The following is a 20262-nucleotide window of genomic DNA, read 5'->3' on the forward strand; positions in this document are numbered from 1 at the left end:
AAAGAAATACAGGCTCCAAGGTTCCATTCCAGATCTACTGAATCAGAATCTCTGGGGAGGGGAGCCAACTAATTTAATTTTAATAAGCTCTCCAATAAGATTCTAAAGCTACGTTTGAGAAACACGGATTAAGCAGTGTTAGTCTTTCTTCTTACAGGAGCAATCTGATGTTGAACTATTCTTGCAGTTTGTAATAACAATTCATTAATGTTTTAGATACTCGATCAGATTCAGTTGGCTAGATTTTCTTCAGGTGGGTATCTACATTTGTAAGTAAAAGTGTCTACATTCATAAGTTACATATATGTAACTTAAATTTATTCTGTACTTTCTCCTGGTATTGCAAACAACATCACATTTAGCCACATAAACTAAGTTGGACAGCTTTTGCCCTTTTTTTTTAATTGGGGATAGAAAAATACCTTAAAATAAAAATTAACTTTCTTGAAAGTTGCCTAGAACTTGCCTGTAAAGCCATATGGGTCTTACGTTTTCTGGAAAGAGGAATCTTTTATTACCATTTCAAATTTTAAATATGCTATTTCTTTTTTTTTTTTTTGCAATCATTAAAAATAATGTTTATTTTAATGTTTACTCTAGCATGTATTACTGTAAAAAATTTTTGTGATGTAACAAACTGGGAAAGAGCTAATGATTTATTTAAAAAGTAGGACATCAAGTTGTTTACTGTAACTACAAAACACAAAAACATGGACAAAAAGTGATGCGTTTTACAAAATGGAGAAAATCAACTAGACTACTCACAGTAATTGTTCTTGGTTCATTCCACTTTCTATCAATTTTGATATTTTAGATATTTCTGAGAATTTACACATTTAAAATATAAATTCATGTATTAAATATATTAGGTGAGAGGAGTTTTATAATAATCTAAATTATAAAATCTGTTTTCTCTGTAGTTATTTCTCTTCTTTATTGTGTTCTTAGATTGTCTACAAAATGTCCCTCCCTCCCTCCTTCACTCTTTCACCCCTCCTCTCTCTCTCCCCTCCTCTCCTCTTCAGCTCCCCCCACCAACTACTTTTGGCAAGACTAAAATATTTTTAAAAGGTCAAATTTTGTTTTCATTCATCTTTATTATGTCATGTGCACAGATGTAATTAATATCTTGCACAAATGTTCCTAAAGAAGGCTAAAACATCCTTTTTTTTTTTTTTTTTTTTTTTTTTGAGACTGAATCTCGCTCTGTGGCCAAGTTGGAGTGCAGTGGTGAGATACTGGCTCACTGCAACCTCTGCCAACCAGGTTCAAGCGATTTTCCCACCTCAGCCTCCCCAGAAGCTGGGACTACAGGCACCTGCCACCATGCCCAGCTAATTTTTGGTTTTTTGGTAGAGATGGGGTTTCACCATGTTGGCCAGGATGTTCTCCATCTCTTGACCTCGTGATCCACCCACCTTGGCCTCCCAAAGTGCTGGGATTACAGGCGTGAGCCACTGCACCTGGCCCATCCTCTTTTTTGTCTCAGGCAGGTTAGGTTCTTTAGTGGCTGCTCCCCTGTGACACCAGTGCTCAGGACAAATTCTATAGTATTATCTGGTAAACGTTAAGAAGAAATGGGTATCTATAAAGCCAAGAATCTACAAGAAAAAGAAAAAAAGGAGAGGATTCATCAGTGAAGGATTCGGTAAGGGATTCACTGCTGCCCCACCCTCTCATCCCACAGAGAAGAGTGTCGGGGGCAAGACCCCGCAAGGTGAGTCTAGTTTTCAGGGGCAGCACTGAATCCCTTATTGAGCTTTTTTATAGGGGAAACATGGGTGCCAATTTATCAATGAAAATAGACACCAATTCTGTGGATGCCAGGCATTTTGGATAGGGATAATGACTCTTTAGACAAATTGTCTGTAATTACATCTCTTCTAATTTTGGGGTTGGGGCCATGTGCCCCATGGGAATCTGAGTTCAGATGTAGTTTCTCCTCCTGGGAGAAAAGAGGAATGACAGGCTGATTCTAGCCGGCTCCTTTTCTAGGTAACCCAGAGGAAAATCTCAAACAAATCTATTCATTACACCAGTATTTTTTTCTTCGAATTACATTTTGTTAAATATTAAGAGTACTATCCGATCTTAGTTTTGGTTCTTATTTACTTGGTTAATATTTTTCATCCTTTATTTTTAATATTTCTGAATCTTTTTGTATTAAACTTATGCAAAAAGCATTTCTTGTGGTCATTTTTGTTGTTGAAAACGCAGTCTGAGACTGCAGTATTTCTCATTTGTAATTAAATATTATGACATTTCAGCTGTCTTATTTGACTTTTTACATATGCTACACTTTTTTGCCATCTTCTCCTTTGTTACTCTCCCCTGTATAAACAAGTTTTGTTCTTCAGATATAAAAGTTATATATCATACATTTGTATTTATGATTTCTGCCTTTAAGACCACATCTAAAGTCTATTTAGTCTTAATAATTTCCCAAATTTATCAGTATCTATGTTTTCCTTTATTGTCTATATTTTAGATCTTAATTGTTACAAATATATTTTATCTTTTTCTTTTGACGTACTCAAGCATTTTTTAAAACCATAAATCGAACCAAATTATTTGATTTCTCTCATTTCCATATCACTTATCATATTCTCCTGAATTATTTTTTCTTCTATGAATACGTTTTTAAAGTATATTTCTAGTGTGTGACTCCATATGAGAAAACTTCTAGGCCCTATTATGTCTGAGAATATTGTGTATTATTTCCTCACTTTTTTTTTTTTTTTTTTTAATTTGAGAGGGAGTCTCACTCTGTTGACCAGGCTGGAGTGCAGTGGTGCAGTCTCGGCTCACTGCAACCTCTGTCTTCTGGGTTCAAGTGATTCTCCTGCCTCAGCCTCCTGAGTAGCTGGGACTACAGGTGTGTGACACCACGCCAGCCTAATTTTTGTGTTTTTTTAAGTAGAGATGGGGTTTCACCATGTTGGTCAGGCTGGTCAAAATCCTGACCTCAGGTGATCCACCCACCTCGGCCTCCCAAAGTGCTGGGATTATAGGCATGAGCCACCGCACCCAGCCTGTCCTCACATTTGAATGGTGATTGGCTAGATGTATCAGATTTTTTTTTCCCCTTTAGAAACTTAACTTCTTCAACTTCTTGCTTCCAAATTTGCTGTTAAGAAGGCCAATGTCGGTCTAATTTTTATTATTTTGTAGGTGATTTGTTTTTTCTGAAAGTTTATTTACCCTTAACATTCACTATAGTATCATGTTAGCCTTATTTCTTCCAATTTGAGCCTCTTCAATGTGACATCTTTCAACATTTTTTTTAACTCTAGAAAATGTATCTTAATTATTTCTTCAGATATTTCTTGTTTTTGTTTTCTTCCACTTTCTAGGATTTCTATTCTGAGATATTGGTATTTTTATTTTCCAAAATTTCCAGCTACTGAATCCTTTATATTTTCCACCTTTATTTTTTCTGCTGCATTCTTCAATAGTTCATTCATCTAATCTTCTACTTTTAATCTCTATATATTCTAATATTTATTCTAACTACTGAGTTATTTCTGACTTTTTCATTTTTTTTGTAACATTTGGCTCTTTTTATGATTTCTTGTTCATTCTTTACATTGCACACATCTTCCTTTACTTGTAAGTACATTTATTATGCTTATTTTACATTCTTTTTTGTATCTTCCAATTATCCTACATCAGATGATACACATTTCACCTTTGTGAGCTTTGTTTGCTAATAACTGTCCTCCTCAAATGTCTTGCTATTATAGCCTGTGAACTCACATCACGGGGAACCTGCTACTCTGTCTGGAGTCTGTAATAGGAGGGCTAGAGGCTGTGGTTGGTGTGCTTCCAGAAGAATACAGAAATATCGAAGGGGAAAAGCTCTTGGGCACAGAGCTCCAAAAACAATAAAAAGATGGCTAAATGCCCCCGTTCATTTCCAATCCACCAGTCACCTCCTCTGATCATTGTTTCGCCCTTAACCTTATGCTGCAGCAGCACTGAGAGGAGACAGGGCTCCTCATCTTCCATTGCTGGGGACTGGAGGATGGAGAAGTGAAAGGATGGGTGTGTCTGCCCAGCCTGCAATTTCTGTGTCCACTCATACCAACATGGCTCTCACATAGCCCTGATCTTACCTCTGCTCCTTTCCAAAACTGGAGGCCTAGGGTATTGCATCCAGTTTCTGAGGAGAAAAGGGCAGGAGCAAAGCTAAACATCTTACAACCTATGTCCTCATGGCTTCTACCTGAACCTCTGTGCTATACATTACATGTCACCACCTCAACACTCACTAACTGGCCAAACAGACCTTAGACTCTTCATGGGTCCTCTGGCTTTTCATTTTTTATTCCTCAAATCCATGCTTTCCTCTAGATTTTATAGTTTCCTTAGGGTTGACTTTGGAGGAGGAACCAATACACTCAGGCCAGTCTGACACCTCAATAAGAACCTACTATTAATTATTATTATTTGAGACGGAGTCTTGCTCTGTCACCAGGCTGGAGTGCAGTAGCGCGATCTCGGCTCACTGCAACCTCTGACTCCTGGGTTCAAGTGATTTTCCTGCCTCAGCCTCCCAAGTAACTGGGATTACAGACATGCGCCACTATGCCCACCTCATTTTTGTACTATTAGTAGAGATGGGGTTTCACCGTGTTGGCCAGGATGGTCTCGATCTCCTGACCTCATGATCTGCCTGCCTCTGCCTCCCAAAGTGCTGGGATTACAGGCGTGAGCCACTGCGCCCGTCCAAGAACCCCTTATTTAGTGGCATTCTGCCTACACTTCACATCTATGTCAATTTCAGTCTCTTTTCCAGGTCATATCAAACTTGTGGAGTAAATATTTTCCATGTCTTTTATTAAATGCTCTTAGTTCACGCTCTCATTTATTTTTCTAACAAATATTTCGAGCATTAAGAGACGCTGACACTCTGATTAGTGCCAGGGACACAAAGATGAATTAAAGCACAGCACAGACCTTGAAGCATTTAGCTAACCAGTGTTAAAGGACTTCAGGGAAACACACAATAAAATTCCTTTGAAACTACCACATTAGTTATTTGAATTATGGTGATGATTAGAATGTATTCTTTCCCATCCCACATAACTCAAAAAGATTATTTTTAATGAGCTATTATTTCATTTCCCAGGCTTTATTTATCATTGTTTAATTCTTTTAAAATAGCATTTCACATTATTGAGGGGAGGGTTAGTTTATCTGCTGATTGCTGTACCTTCTGGGATCCCTTCTGTTCCCTAAGGCTGAGGCAAAACCCGAATTTACTAATGAACTGCCAAAAATTCCATCTCACAAATTCCTACTCATATGCCATTGCTGTAAAGGCTTTGTAGTTATTACAGTGATGAGTTTATAGCCTGGAAACTAGGACAGTGCTGTTACAACTAATTCGTTACCTACACTTTACACATTTTAAAGAGGAAAAAAGGGTGTGTGTGAGAGAGAGAGAAAGAGCGTGAGAGTGAGACAGAGTTGTATGTGTTTTCTCATTTAACATTGGACTCCATTGTACAAGGCAATAAAGGATTAATAAAGTTATTTCATCCTAGGCACTATGAAAGTGCTGAAGATACAGCTATTGTGGCAACTTTGTAATGGAGCAACTTAGCTGGTCTGAACTACATTTCCCAGAATTCCGTTTTCTAGATATTCCTGGTTAGGGTGAGCTACCACAGACATATCTTGTGGGAGATGTTGCGGGGTGGAAGTGGAACAACGGCCATTTTGTAACTCACAAATACTGTTAAGAATCTGCTAACTTACTGCGTTGATGTGAGTTAGCAGGTGGGCCTGGGCTCCACCTTCTCCTGGATCTTCCTTAAGCTTCTTTGACCAAACCAAAAATGTGTGTCCAGCTCCATGAAAAAGCACCCTGGTTTCTGCAGGACATCCACACCATGAAAGTCAGAGGAAACAAGAACTGACATGGGCTTCAGGTCATACTCGTGGAGTTTTACCTCATGCCATGGGCTCTGGCCTCCTTTTCACCTCTCCCACTTGACAGCCATCTTTTCTTCCCTGCCTGCCTGCCTGTGGGCTTTAAGTTCCAGTATCAGATATGAAGAAAGAGCCCTACAGAGACTTCTTCACTAGCTCCTACATGACACAACGTCAAATGCCTATAGCAAAACCCTTAGTATCACATGTAAGTATCGCCTAAGTGGTTCCGCTTCTCTGATTGAACCCTGGCTAACAGAGCTATCAACACAAAATAAATTTGAATTTCTACCCTCATTGAGTTTATTATTTAGATGGGGAGGAATATATTTTCAAAATATTACATCGCAGTTAATTTGTTACAACTCTGAGATGTCCTGTGAACAAAAATTAAGAGTGACAGGAGAGCTTCTCATCAGGAGTCTTCTAGAGAGAGTTTCAGAAGGCTTATGGAGCAGAGAATGTGTTCCATTTTATCAAGAGTCCCCTGGTTCCCATTTTACCTCTATTGTAAATGCTCCTGGCCTCAATGTCCTTTTATTTCCAGAAATAGCAATCTTGCAATGGAGGACTGCTCTTGGGCTATTGAAGTGTGCTTTGTCCCCATTAGGAGAGCCTGAAGCTTGGTCCACAAGATGTACCTGTCTCCAAAATTACCTGCTTTTGTGATCCAAAAAAGAACCTCCCCCAACTGTTTCTTTCTTAGTAGCTTTCCTTGCCCAGTGACTCTTGTGGACACAATTAAAGTGGATGATAATAAGCAATGTTTTCACTTAGAATTTAACATTGAGACATTATTAGTTAAATATACGTTCAATGATTTAATAGAGGTCTCATCCATTTTAGGAGTGTTCATTCTATTCAACATTATCGAAACTAATCTTACCCTTTTCCAAAACTACACTGCCAGCCAAAAAAAGAATAAAGCCAAAAATTGGTAACTTAGTAAGAAACACTGACACTGTGGCCAACCTTCCTGGTTCCTTAGCCTCTTTATTTCTCTCCAATCTATTCCCTTTTTCATCCCTTTCTTTCAATCTTCTTGATGACTTACCTAGTTGAGAATCATATCATCTCTTGTCTGGACTTCCAAGTGTTACTTAATTTTTCCCCATACAGTCTTTCCACTTTCATTTCACCATTCACTGTGCCTTAGAAGAAACTTGCATGCCAGTGTGACTATGGAAGTATCCAGCTAAAAACATCTTTAAGGCTTCTAAGCATTGAGCGTCAAGTATTTCAATTTTAGTAAAGTGCTCCTAAAAAAAACTTGTTAAAACACAGATCAATGGTCATCTATAGAACTAGATGATGAACAATCTCAATTTCTTAGCATGAAGATTAGGTTTAGTTCAAGCACTGTCCAGCTGTCCAGCTCTTCTCTCACATTCTTTTCCACTCTCTGAAAGCTTTAGCCATCTCCTGAGCATTTTTTAAAATACAGCACCTTGCCCTTGCATATGCTGTTCCTACTACTCAAAGTGCCCTGTCTTGCCTTGTCAGACTTCTACTGTCAGCTCACATTTTACTGTTGAAAGCTTTCTCAGATGCCCCAAGGCACAACCTTGGCTTTCTCTGGGCTTCTATTGTACCTTTAAAACAATACTCTTGCCATGGGATATCTTTATGTGCATGTCTGTTTTCCAAATAGTAGCCTGTAAATGCTTGGGAGCAAGAAACTGTCTTTTTAATTTTTAAAAAATTCTCTGACATGTCAAAGATGGTTAAAATATATTTGATGAATGCAGAAAATTAATTACATGTTTATTGCTTCCTGAGGAACTCAAAGCATCCTGGAAACTGGACTTGTCTATTGCAAGGTATGTAACATATAGGAAATTAGCTCTCTATTGTCCCAAGAGACTTAGCTTTAGCCTCAATATCTGATGATCCACTCAACAAAACAAAAACCTTTCAGTTAATCAGACCTTTATTTGTTGGAATGGGATTGAAGGATCTGCCATTGTTCCCAAAGCATTTACTTCAGAGATCTCACCTGCCCTGCAACCCCAATCCTCAATCATTTAATTGAATTATTTCAGAGAGAATTTCTGGAAAATACAATATTATCCATCTCACTGTACCTGTGGAGATATCTTAGTGTCCCTTATAGAGTTGTGCTCTGGACAACAGCCAATTAGCCTCCCCCCTTATCTGACTCTGATTCCAATAATGTCCTAAACTTTCAAAAATAGATTCTCCCCAAAAACAGACTCCCACCAAAAATGCCCTCCGATGTGTTCAAGAACTGTGAGGAATCAGGCAAAACCTACAATATTTCTAGTGACTCTTCTAGAATAGCAAATCACACTGTGTAAATCTTTTAATCATATCTTATTCTGTAGCAATAATACAAACAAGATGTTGGTTAACTGTAACATGGGGTAGAACTAGGACAGAAGACATGAATTTTCTTTTGTCTCTAGGTCATCTCTGTTTCTCAGGCTGTAGACTTTGGACCACCTGCATCTAAATCAACAAGCGTGTTTATTAAAATACACTTCCCTAGGCACCACCAGTGACATACCGTTTCAGCAATCCTAGAGATTGGCTTCAAGAATCTCAGCTTATTTTATTTTATTTTATCTTATTTTATTTTATTTCATTTCATTTCATTTTAAGAGTGGCATTATTGCCCATGTCAAAATGCAAATTGGACAAACATTTTATTTGGTGCCCTCTCACCTCTCTTTGGGCAGTCATTGCTACAGTCCTCCCTACAGAATTATCCGCCCACAGGTGCCCATTGATATCTGATACGTACACCATGGCATCCCACAAGAGCCAAATAATTGTGTGCATGTCCAACTCTTCCTAATTCTTCTGTAATGTGAACTCATTCACATTTCAACCACAGCTAGGACAAATACACTTTGAATAACTGATTCAATAATGCACAGTAGCTTGTAAATGGTAAAATGTTTAACTGGATTACATAATTGTTTCTAAATCTCTGACTGATAAAATTAGATGGGGTTGGGGACCAACTGTCAGAAAAAATACAAGAGAATGGTTCTGTGATAACAAAGAAAACAACCTAAATCTGATGAGAGAAGGAGCCAGCATCACTCTTTGTGCTTCTTTCTCTCACTGCCATTTAAGACTCACTGTTCTTTTGAAGTCATTTCTAAAACTACTATATATTCAAGATGTAAATTAACAGCAAGCTATCTATTAAAAGACTTATAATTATGTCACTTTCCAAGATAGTTCCATATATATAAATATATATTATATATTAGAAAAAATATTTATTTCAAATACTTAAGGGGAGAAAATGAAGTCATTGCTTTCATTAAAATAATCTGTGTATTATCTTACTGGTGATGTTGACATCTAAGTAACATTACAATATGAGAATTCTGTTAAAAGATTTTGCAATAAGAATTTCAGGTGTTAGCTAGAAAAAAAAATTCCTCCAACTTTCTTCTCAGTCTAATATGAGTCCCATTTTTATTACAAAATAGTCATTTACATTTATTAGATGCATAAAAATGACACTAAGTACCCAGAATCTTCCTGGTACAGAGAAAAAAATTGTTGTATTTTGAAAAATTAAGGAGTTAATGTGGTGTTGAGTGTCTTCAGTTATTTCATTTATTTTTAGACTGTGTTTATGAGGGCAAATATAATGGAGCACTTTACAATTATCCAGAAAATTTGAACATTATAGTTGGAAAAAACTCTGATTAATTGATACTGAAGTTTCTTTTTCCCTACAAGTTACTTTGAATAATCCATGTAATCGCATTATCCCTTTACTTCTTTTGGTTTTTTAGACACAATTCCTTGAAGGTGAGACCCATCTCCATATTTCTTTTCTATTAGTCTTGCATATCCTTGTTTGCGACTTTGGATCTTTTGAGGAACTAGTTGACAAACACACTAGGATTAGGCAAAACATCAATAGGAAATGCCTTAAGAAATCAAGATGTTTCCACATGTTCACAAATATCTGAGTATTTCCATTTTAATGTTTTGTTTTGGTACTAATTCTCTAAACAATGATTTGTCAGTTTATAAATTAGGATCTTAGTTACAGGTCTAACATGAACATAATCCACTTACTAGTTTAAGTGCTCATGTTTTCATAGCAATTCTTATTATGCAAAAATTTTGGCTAGCCTGGGCATGGTGGCTCATGCCTGTAATCCCAGCACTTTGGGAGGCCTAGACAGGTGGATCACGAGGTTGGGCATTTGAGACCAGCCTGGCCAACATAGTGAAACCCCGTCTCTACTAAAAATACAAAAAATTAGCCGGGCAGGGTGGCAGGCGCCTGTAATCCCAGCTACTCAAGAGGCTGAGGCAGGAGAATCACTTGAACCTGGGAGGCAGAGGTTACAGTGAGCTGAGAGCACACTATTGCACTCCAGCCTGGGCAACCAGAGCAAAACTCCATCTCAAAAAAAAAAAAAAAATTGGCTAAACGTAGCCCTCCTTGTATATAATTAAATAGTAAGCTCATTTAGCTCATTTATGTGTGTGTGTGTGTGTGTGCTCCCTCTAAGGAAAGAGTGGTTAAAATGAACATTCAGAAAAAAAGAAACAAATGATAACAAACATAAAAAGGAGAGTGCCATGGCCTTATTCTAATTAATGACTTTGACAATCATGCTTCTGTCCAGGGGCATTAGTCAAGGTTCAGTCTTTAGCCCAGGCATTTACCACTCAATATCATACAGCCAAAGTGAAGAATTTTGCCACATCAATTACCTATTACAAACAAACTATCAAGTCACTTTGAAATAGTTAAACAGATCTATACATTGATATTTGCTGGCATCTTTATGCTACATTGAACCCACTTGAAGTTTGTGCAATATGAACTTCTGTGTGGATATTTCTGAGATCTTAAAATTGGGAAAGTCTCAAAGGAGATGAGGATTCTGATGTACTGCAGAAATGCTGGGTATTCCTATCAAAACAGTGAAAACCAGAGAAGCGTACTGCCAGTGCCCCAAATTAAGGATGCTTTTTAAACCTTCCATTTCATTAAATTGCATGGCTAGATAGGAAAGTCATGCTAAAATATTGTGATTAACACAAAGGAAGCCTAACAGACAATGCTATTATAGGTGAAAGACTGCTAATTGCCATCTTCCCAATAACTTATTGATTTTAATCAAATCTTCCTAGAGCAGCATGCCAGCAGCAAATGGATAACTAGATAGAGGGAAAACACAACAATGGAAGGCGTAATATGGAAGAAATTATTCATGTTTGATTTGTATAAAATTGAACAAATATTCTTGATCAGCATTTATACAAATACAGATTCGTCGGGAAGGTGCTATCTAAATTGCTTCTCTCACAGTGTATTGAAATTACCATAACTGTTAGCATTTTTAATTATTTTGATCTGCTGAAAATAGATTAAACTGAATGGGAAATTGGCTTATTAAGGCTTATATATTTGAGTTAATATGAAATGTTCTCAGCCAGTGTGTCTCGAGAATCTGTCTAAAAGACACTCACTATGTCTGGTTGACAATGAGACAGGGAGAAGTGGTGGATTTAATCCTCAGAAAGCAAAGTTTTGTTTTGAGGTAGAAGTGAAAAAAAAAATCTTCTCACTCCATTTCATTAGCAAAACTTAACTACATCCGGTAATGGAAATATTTGATAAATGAGCAACTGGTCTGTTTGATAGATAGAACCAAGTTTTCCTAGGGAAAAAATCTTGCTAGACTAAACTTAACACTTAAAAAAAATGGAGAACCCTTGAAATCCATCTTGTATTACAAGAGCAGTTTCTCAGTGTGAGATTCAATATAGTGTGAAACATTGAAGAGCTCACACTTTGGTCATTCACTGATGATGAAAAAGAAGTACAGTGTCGAGTTTCAATTGCAGTCTGTAGGCAGGCCCCGTGGCATCCCACTGACTGTTTGTCTCTTGGGAATGTCTTATTCATCAAATTGTGACACTGGACCCAAAGGTAGATTTCAAATATGAGCATGACTACACTTTTTTTTAATAAGGAGTATTTAGTTTCCCTTGTAAATCAAATTAATAGCATAAAGATTTCAGTTCCAAAATTATCTTCTTCAACATTACATATAATTAAGTGTTTTAATAGTGTAGAACAGGGTTTGTCAATATCAACACTATTGACATTTTGGGACTAGACAATTATTTGTCTGTCCTGTGCATTTTAGGATGTTTAGCAGCACTGCTTGCCTCTGCCTACTAGATGCCAGTAGCAGCCCGCCCCCCAACACACCAATTTATGACAACCAAAATGTCTCTAGATATTGTTAAATGTCCCCTGCTGAGTAAAATCGTCCCTGTTGAGAATCATTGGATTAATAGAGGGGATTCTTCAGTTCTCTTGATAATTATGCATCTCAAACAATTATCTAGAAAATTTCCATTTCATCCTAAAATGTAGAAGCAGAATTATGAAAAATTTGCATTATGGCTCTGAAGTCTGAGAAGTTTCTCTTTAAATATAGTGTATCCACATAAACACCTGCATCTAGGTCAGCATTTGAAATTCATGAGATTAATTGACTATATGAAACAGGTAGTAGAAAATAATCACAGTGGGAGTTTGAAAAGGCAAGCAAGTCTCAAGATTAGAAGGTGCTACCTTCTGTTTAAGGTTCTAGTGAAATACAGTCTAGTCCAACAGTGGCAAATGATTTGGAAATAGCTGCCAACTCCAGCTGATTGGTGGTGGCTGATGGAAGCCCTGTATTGAGGAGTATTCTGATGCTGCATCCAGGCTCGGCAGGAAAGAGGACTGTGATGAATTAGCGATGTCTACGCTGGACAAAGCAAATGAGAATATCGGGCTTTATCTCAGACATTGGCCCATTCCTTTCTAGTCATTTTAACTGATTTGCTCTCCAAATTATTTTAAGCACCTAATGAGACTGTGGTATGCTGTTTTCGTGCTGCATAAATAAATACATTTAAAAAGGAAAATGAATAAAATGATGATCATTTAGAAATATTCACTAAGCATATCCTCTTCCTTAGACACTGTTTTCGACTCTATAGATATGCTATTGAATGAAAAACATAGTTTCAAGTATCGAAATGTTAATATTCCAGTGGTCTGGCCTCCAATGCAAAAGAAACAAGCCACTAATTTAAAAAACAAAAGAAAGAAAATCCCCCCCAAAACAAAAAATCAACCACAGGGACTTGACCTCCTGGGAAGGTACAGTTTCCTCTAAAATCTGCATAATTGTTTCCATTCTGTGTTATTTAGTATTCCTCTTAGTTTCTTAGGTTCCAAGAACCAATATTAGGCCAATTTCCCTTTGCATCTAGCCAGTGGTATGGAATTGGTGTCTAAGAATGCTTTGCAGGACAAGGCAACTTGTACACTTCTTTAGGGCTGAAAATGGCCATGCATATGATAATGGTTGGGGTATGAGCAAGCAGGAAGTAGCCACTCATATGCAGGACATGTCAAAGATCCTTTGGAATGTTTCTCTCCAAATAACAATGTACATTATTATCTCTCCCACAAAATTAAATAAGATATAACCAAAAAGTTTTAGATAACTCCTTTAGATCAATACTAAACATATAATAATTATAAAAATGATTTTCAAAATGATTTTCTAGGTACAAGCCACTTCTTTTCTTAAGCCTTTTCATTTCTGTGGCTAGGACTAGCAGTTGGCTTGTTAGGCCAGTGGCCAGTATTCAGAAAGAAGTTACAGTTTGCTCACTTTCCCAGTTGCTGGTCTTATAATGAAAATGAAAATAAGCTGTTCCAAAGTGTGGGTTCTAGACTCCTTCATCAATCAAGGGACAGTAAGATAACACAGCCTGGGAAGGCTCAATTCAAATTTGTATCTTGGTATAAAAATTGCAAATGACATGTGCAATTTCAAAATACAATTGAAACTATACATATTAAATCTTTAATTGCTAAGGTTCTGCTGTAGATAAGGTTGACATAAAACTTTGTTGACTTTTCTTTTTTTGTGTGTCAGGATTGATCTAATTTCCCTGGTAGATGTAAATAAAGATTGAGACAAATTGAGCATGTAGCTAAGTTTACTGACCCCCAAGGCAAGGAAAACCTATTCCAACGCAAATAATAGGATTTTTGGGTTGGGGTTTTCAGATTGTCAGAGGGATATTAACTCAGAAAAGATTAAAGCCTTGGGAATTGACTTGCATGTGGATATAAAAGGGCACACAAAAAAACTCTTGTAAAGGGGGCCTCCCAAACCAGTGGCAAGGCAGGGCTTCCAAAGTCAACGGCCACAAAAGTTCACTGGGAAATGTGATTGGCCAGCTTAAACAAGTCATTGGCTTATCAGTTTAAGATTGATCGACTGTATTGGAGTTCAGCACAGACTGATTGCTGAGCCCCAAGTCCACTGGCTGAATAGTCACAAGGTCACTGTGGGGGCTATCTTTTGCCTACTCTAATTATCTGAGAAAAAGTTATTTTGCTTCCTTCTTATGGTATCCTGGCCACTTGCTATTTTATACCCTCAAGGCTCAGGGTCGTGTGAAGATCAAGTTCGCCTGCACAAGTTCAAGGTGCTTTGGAAATATCATTTATTGCCCCCATGCTAATTTGCCATCTGTGGCAGCTTCAAAAGGAATAATATATTTTACAGGGAAAGAAAGAAAGATAGATAGATAGATAGATAGATAGATAGATAGATAGATAGATAGATAAATGCTTTTCACTTAATAGGAAAATCATTAGAAATGATGAGTGATTTCCTTCATGTGAAGTATTTGTGGCAAGTTGTTCCACATTTCTAGAAAACACAGCTAGGGTTAAAACCTAATAGAAAAGACAGAATACTCAACATAACCAAACGGGTTCCTCAGTCAAACACCTTGCTGTGCAGAATGGATACCTGTGCAGCTCAGCATCGAAAATGAATCCAAAATAAAGTCAAGGACAGAACCCTTGAGGAGATTTCAAAGGTATAGTTAGACGCACATTGCAATTGAACTACTAATATTGGGTAAATGAGGGAGTAAAACAGATTACATGATTCGTTATCAGCTTCAAAGATTTGAAGAGAAAAGACTCCCATTTGAAAGAATACTTTGGGCTTTTCCTTCCACAAGAAACATGTTTCATGTCATCCAGACACTAAGTAGATTTCTTTCACAAAAACTGTTACATTATCTGGGTAAACATGTCAATCAAAGACTACAACTAGCAATTTACAGCAATGATGCTAGATTTAACATCTAGAGAGCACGATTCCAGTGGGAAATAGTGTTTTTATTTACCTCTTTGTTACTAGAACAATTTTTTTAAAAAGGTTTTTACATCAGGAGCTTTGAAAGGAGAGTATTTATGTTATAACCAAAACAAATCTTTATAACTTTGAGGTATTTTTATTGGATTGCTTTCTCTTTCAATTTAAGAGATAATTTCTCTAAAACACTATTTACCAAATTTTTCAGTGTGTCCCAGAACAAACACTTTTTCTTCTAATGAAGGTTTGGGAGAGGGGTGACATGATGTGTTATTCTGCTTGCATGTTAAGGTTTAATCATTACTTATTAATTATCTAATTTTCGTGAGATTTTCTCAAACTTAATATTCTATTAAGGTAGCATCTGTTAGAAGAATTATCTTGGTTTTTTAAAGCAAATTTTAGCTGATTACCATGAATCTACATAATTAGAATTAGGTCTAATTATGTAGTGTAAATACATGTAATATATTTATAACATATAATGACATAATTATGATTCACAATAACGTTGAAAAACTCCTCCTTAAAATTAGTAAGGAAAATATGCTGCACAATCCCTCCCCAATTTATTAGCAATTTCTTAATGTATGTTTCTTCTGTAGCTTCTAAACTGGAGCTTTGTAAAAAAATAAAATTAAAAATAAATATATTTTGAAGTTATTCATCCAAAAGAATGTTACAGAACCTTCCTTTGATTTCAAAACTATAATTATTTTGCAACCTTTAAAAAAATACATCTTAAAATGTTAATCCTAATAAGTATTCATTTCTAATGCACCTTGAACCCAATGTTGAATGTCCAGTCTATCTTGGAAGAGTTAATGCAAGACAGTTCTCACTTTGTCTTATAAATCATGCATCAAAATGGCAGAAAATGTTACAAACTGCGATGAATTTTTGCTCAACTACTACTTGGGAATACAATGAGAAAAATTTGGGCAACACAGCTGCATTTTATATCCTATATTAAGGATACAAAATACATTTCAAAATTATGGGACAAAATCATTTAATTCACAAAACTGAATGATATATATGATTCGCTAGAGCATGAATGACATTTTTCTGTAAACAATCAAATAGTAAATATTTTAGGCTTAGAGGGTCATACAGTCTGTCACTGCTATTCAAGTCTACTGTTGCAGCTCTAAAGCAGCCATAGACAAACAAATGGGTATGGCTGTGTTCCAGTGGAACTTTATTTACTAAACAGGCAGCGGCTGGATGTGGTTTGGTATGGCTCAGAGTTTGCTGAGTCCTGCATGGTACCACAGTGTTTGAAAGAATTGATTCTGGAGTTCGTCCTCTATGTTGATATCTTGCTTTCACCATTTAATAACTTTGTGACCTAAGCTAACTTACTTTGGTTTTCTCATTTGTAAAGTGGTGGTAATAACCGCTCCTGTTTCATAAGGTTGTTGTAAGGATAAAAAGGAAACAATTTATGTAAAGCACTTATTCCTTTGTAGGAGGAATAAATTGGTCTTTATAGATATATAGCATGTATATGCAAAATGTTTAGTATTCAACATTGGTTTTCAGATTTTTTATAGCACAATTCTATACATTAAAGTTTTAGAAGCATTGGTTTAGTTGTTGAAGCAAAAATGTTTATATAATAAACAATTTTTCCAAAGAAGTAAACATCACAACGTCCTCATAAGTCTGACCTTATACATAAGACATAAACTATATAAGTGTACTAAATAAATAATTAAACTGTATTGCCTCCTTATACTCAGGTGAGTACATCCCAAGACCCCCAGTGGATGCTTGAAACTGTGGATAGTACTGAACCCAGTTGCTGTCCATCAAAATGCATTTCTATTCATCCACAAATTTAATAACCTTTCCATCTTAACTAAGCACTTGTCATGCACTGTGGCTGTAAGTTTTGTAGTTTGAGGTGTGACAGCAAAACTGGGATGAATTTCTTTCTCCTTCTTCACAATTTCGCAGATAGATTTGTTCTTAATAGATCTTAATAAACTTTTTTGACTTTTTTTTTCTTTAAGTTAAGAACTTTTACTTTTTCACTTAGGGGAAATAGTTTATGGCTTCTCTTTTGCATATCTGAATTGCCACCATCACTACTGTTGTGCTTTGGAGCCATTACTAGGTAAAATAAGGGTGACTTGATCCCAACTACTGATAACTGAGATAACTGAGATGGCTGCTAAGTGACTAATGGGCAGGTAGTGTCTACAGGGTGAGCAAGCAAGACAAAGGAATGATTCACATACAGGGAGGAAAGGAGCAGGATGGGGCAAGTGATGCAAGATTTCATCACACTACTCAGAACAGTGTGTGATTGAAAACTTACGAGTTGTTAATTTCTGGAAATTTCCATTTAATGTTTTCTGACCGTAGTTGTTAACTGGAGTAACTGAAACCATGGATAGCAAAACCATAGGATTTGGGGATGACTGTATTTAGATAATATATTTACATAGATATAGCAAACATTGCTATATACCAGATACAGTAAGCATATGACTTTGTTTTCATGTATAATCAATCAATAAATAACTACTTGGTGCCTAACATGTATAGTCATCAGGCTAGGCAATGGACTTTTTTGCCTTTAAAAAAATAAAATGTAGTGGAGAGAGGAAGACAAGAAACAGACAATTAAAATTCATTGTAATAAACTATTCTAATAGAGTGCACTTGTTATATTTTTAGAGGATTTTATGAAATATCCTATGAAATTCTTCTTTGAAGACCACTGAACATTTCCTAAAGGATTTTCATGAATAAATATGTGTCTCACCACTAAAAATGCAAGCCTTTTAAGGATAAGGTTTGTGTAAATACTATATATGATATATAAATACTATATATGATACTACATGTATAGTATTTCCTAATGTGCTTCTCATGTTTTTATAAACATCCTATTTGCCAAAACTACATTTTTGACTATTAATAAATTAATTTTACTATTAAGTATGTAAGATTGTCACAATTAATTCACCAAACTTTTCTTGATATCTTACAATCGATAGTTCAGGTACTGTTATGAGGATAAGTGAAATAACATCTTATAATTTTAAAATGGGGAACCTACCTGCTTTATCTTTTCAAAAAGTTGTGAGGAGTAACTGCTTAATAGTAGGAAAAAATAAGCTAATAAATAATTGATGCATAGTCCACACAATGCCACTGAGTATTGATATGGTTTGGATCTGTGTTTCCACCCGAATCTCATGTCGAATTGCAATCCCCAGGGTTGGAGGTTGGGCCTGGTGGGAGGTTACTGGATCATGGATGCAGTAGTTCTCATGATACCTGGTTGTTGAAAAGTGTGTGGCACCTCCCCCTTTTCTCTCTTCCTACCACTCCAGCCATGTAAGACCAGCCTGCTTCCTTTTTGGCTTCTGCCATGATTGAAAGTTTCCTCGGGCCTTCCCAGAAGCCATTATGCTTCCTGTACAGCCTGCAGAACTGTAAGTCAATTAAGCCTCTCCATTGGCTAAGAGTGGTGGCTTATTCCTGTAATCCCAGCAGTTTGGGAGGCCAAGGCAGGTGGATCACCTGAAGTCAGGAGTTCGAGACCAGCCTGGTCAACATAGTGAAATCCCGGGCATGGTGGCGGGAGCCTGCAATCCCAGCTCCGTGGGGGGCTGAGGCAGAAGAATCACTTGAACCCGGAAAGCAGAGGTTGCAGTGAGCCAAGATTGTGCCATTTTACTCCAGCCTGGGCAACAAGAGTGAGACTGTCTCAAAAACATATAAACAATAAAACAAAACCTTTTCATTATAAATTACCCAGTCTCAGGTAATTCTTTAAAGCAGTGTGAGAACTGACTAATACGAGTATCTAATAAGTGTTCCATCAAAGAAGAGTAGAGATTGTAGTAGATTGATATTAACATGAGTGTTGGGAGGTCTAAGTTTGCAGTCCAACTCTAGAAAAATGGCTTATCTAAGTGTGGGCAAGCCAATTGTCCCTAGGCCTTTGGTTACTCATGTATCAAATAAGTGAGCTTTCTGAATTCTCAAAACTGTGGGATCTATCAGACAGAATTTCCCACTTCCTCCTTGAGCTTCTAATATGCCTGCCCAAGAGTTGGGTGCAGGGAGGAGATGGAGAGCTTGATTTGATAACTTCAGGTTCAGAGTGGTGTTCTTGGTGAGCCCCTATTAATGATTAGCAATTTACTTTTGGAGCATGGAACCAGAAAGAAGAGAAACAAGTAACTAGGTTATTCCTCAGAGCCATTTTGTAGCCACACCAGACCAATCTGATTCAACTTTTACAAAGTTATGAGTGATTGTTCAGTTGCCACGGACCCTCAGATCATATAACCTGAGCATGCTCAAATGAAGCAAGTGTGAAACGACAGGGGAACCTAAATGCTTGGGTGAGGAGCTGGCACTGAATTAAGAAACGGGTACCATATGGCAGGATCCAGGATCCAATCAGATCTGGCGTCACACCATGGAAAAACCCAGTCAGAGCATGACTCTCAACATCATCTCATTGTACTATCCAATCAGATCACCCCTGATTGCCTTATGCTTATAAAACCTGACCCATCCTCCAGCCTGGGGAAGCATTGCTTTGGGAGCTGTTCCTTGTGTTTTTCTTACTTGTTGCAAGGAATAAAATTTGCTTGCAAAATCCTCCTTGGTTGTTATCATTGGGCTGTCACTCGCCAAGTGACTGGTCCCACCATTGTGTGGGTTAACACCTTCAGCTGTGCAGTGCATGAAATGCCAGGGTCTCTCCCTAGACCATGTTTCCTCTGGACCTTCTTCTATGTTTGGTCTGAACACTTTCTCCCATCTTGCTCTTTCAGTCCTGAGTCTATAGTCCCTTATGTGTCCACAGCAATTCGAGCCATTTAAATTTAGGTTTTAGGTGTCTTAGACACCCTCTGTGACCTAAACACTCATGACTCTATCTCCTCACCAGATGTTCTCTCTCCTTTATCCCATTATCTCAAAATACTGCTTGGGGGCTCACCCTTATCCAGGAAGCCATTTCCACCTAAAGTATAATATTAAAGTTTAGTAAAGCATTAACCAACTCAGATAATCTGCTTGTATATTTTCACAGCAGCTTTCACATTTTCAAGATGAGTCATAAGTGGTGAATTTATATACTTACTGTTGG

The sequence above is a fragment of the Piliocolobus tephrosceles genome, chromosome 4 (genome assembly GCF_002776525.5).
Source record: "Piliocolobus tephrosceles isolate RC106 chromosome 4, ASM277652v3, whole genome shotgun sequence".
Classification (NCBI taxonomy): domain Eukaryota; kingdom Metazoa; phylum Chordata; class Mammalia; order Primates; family Cercopithecidae; genus Piliocolobus; species Piliocolobus tephrosceles.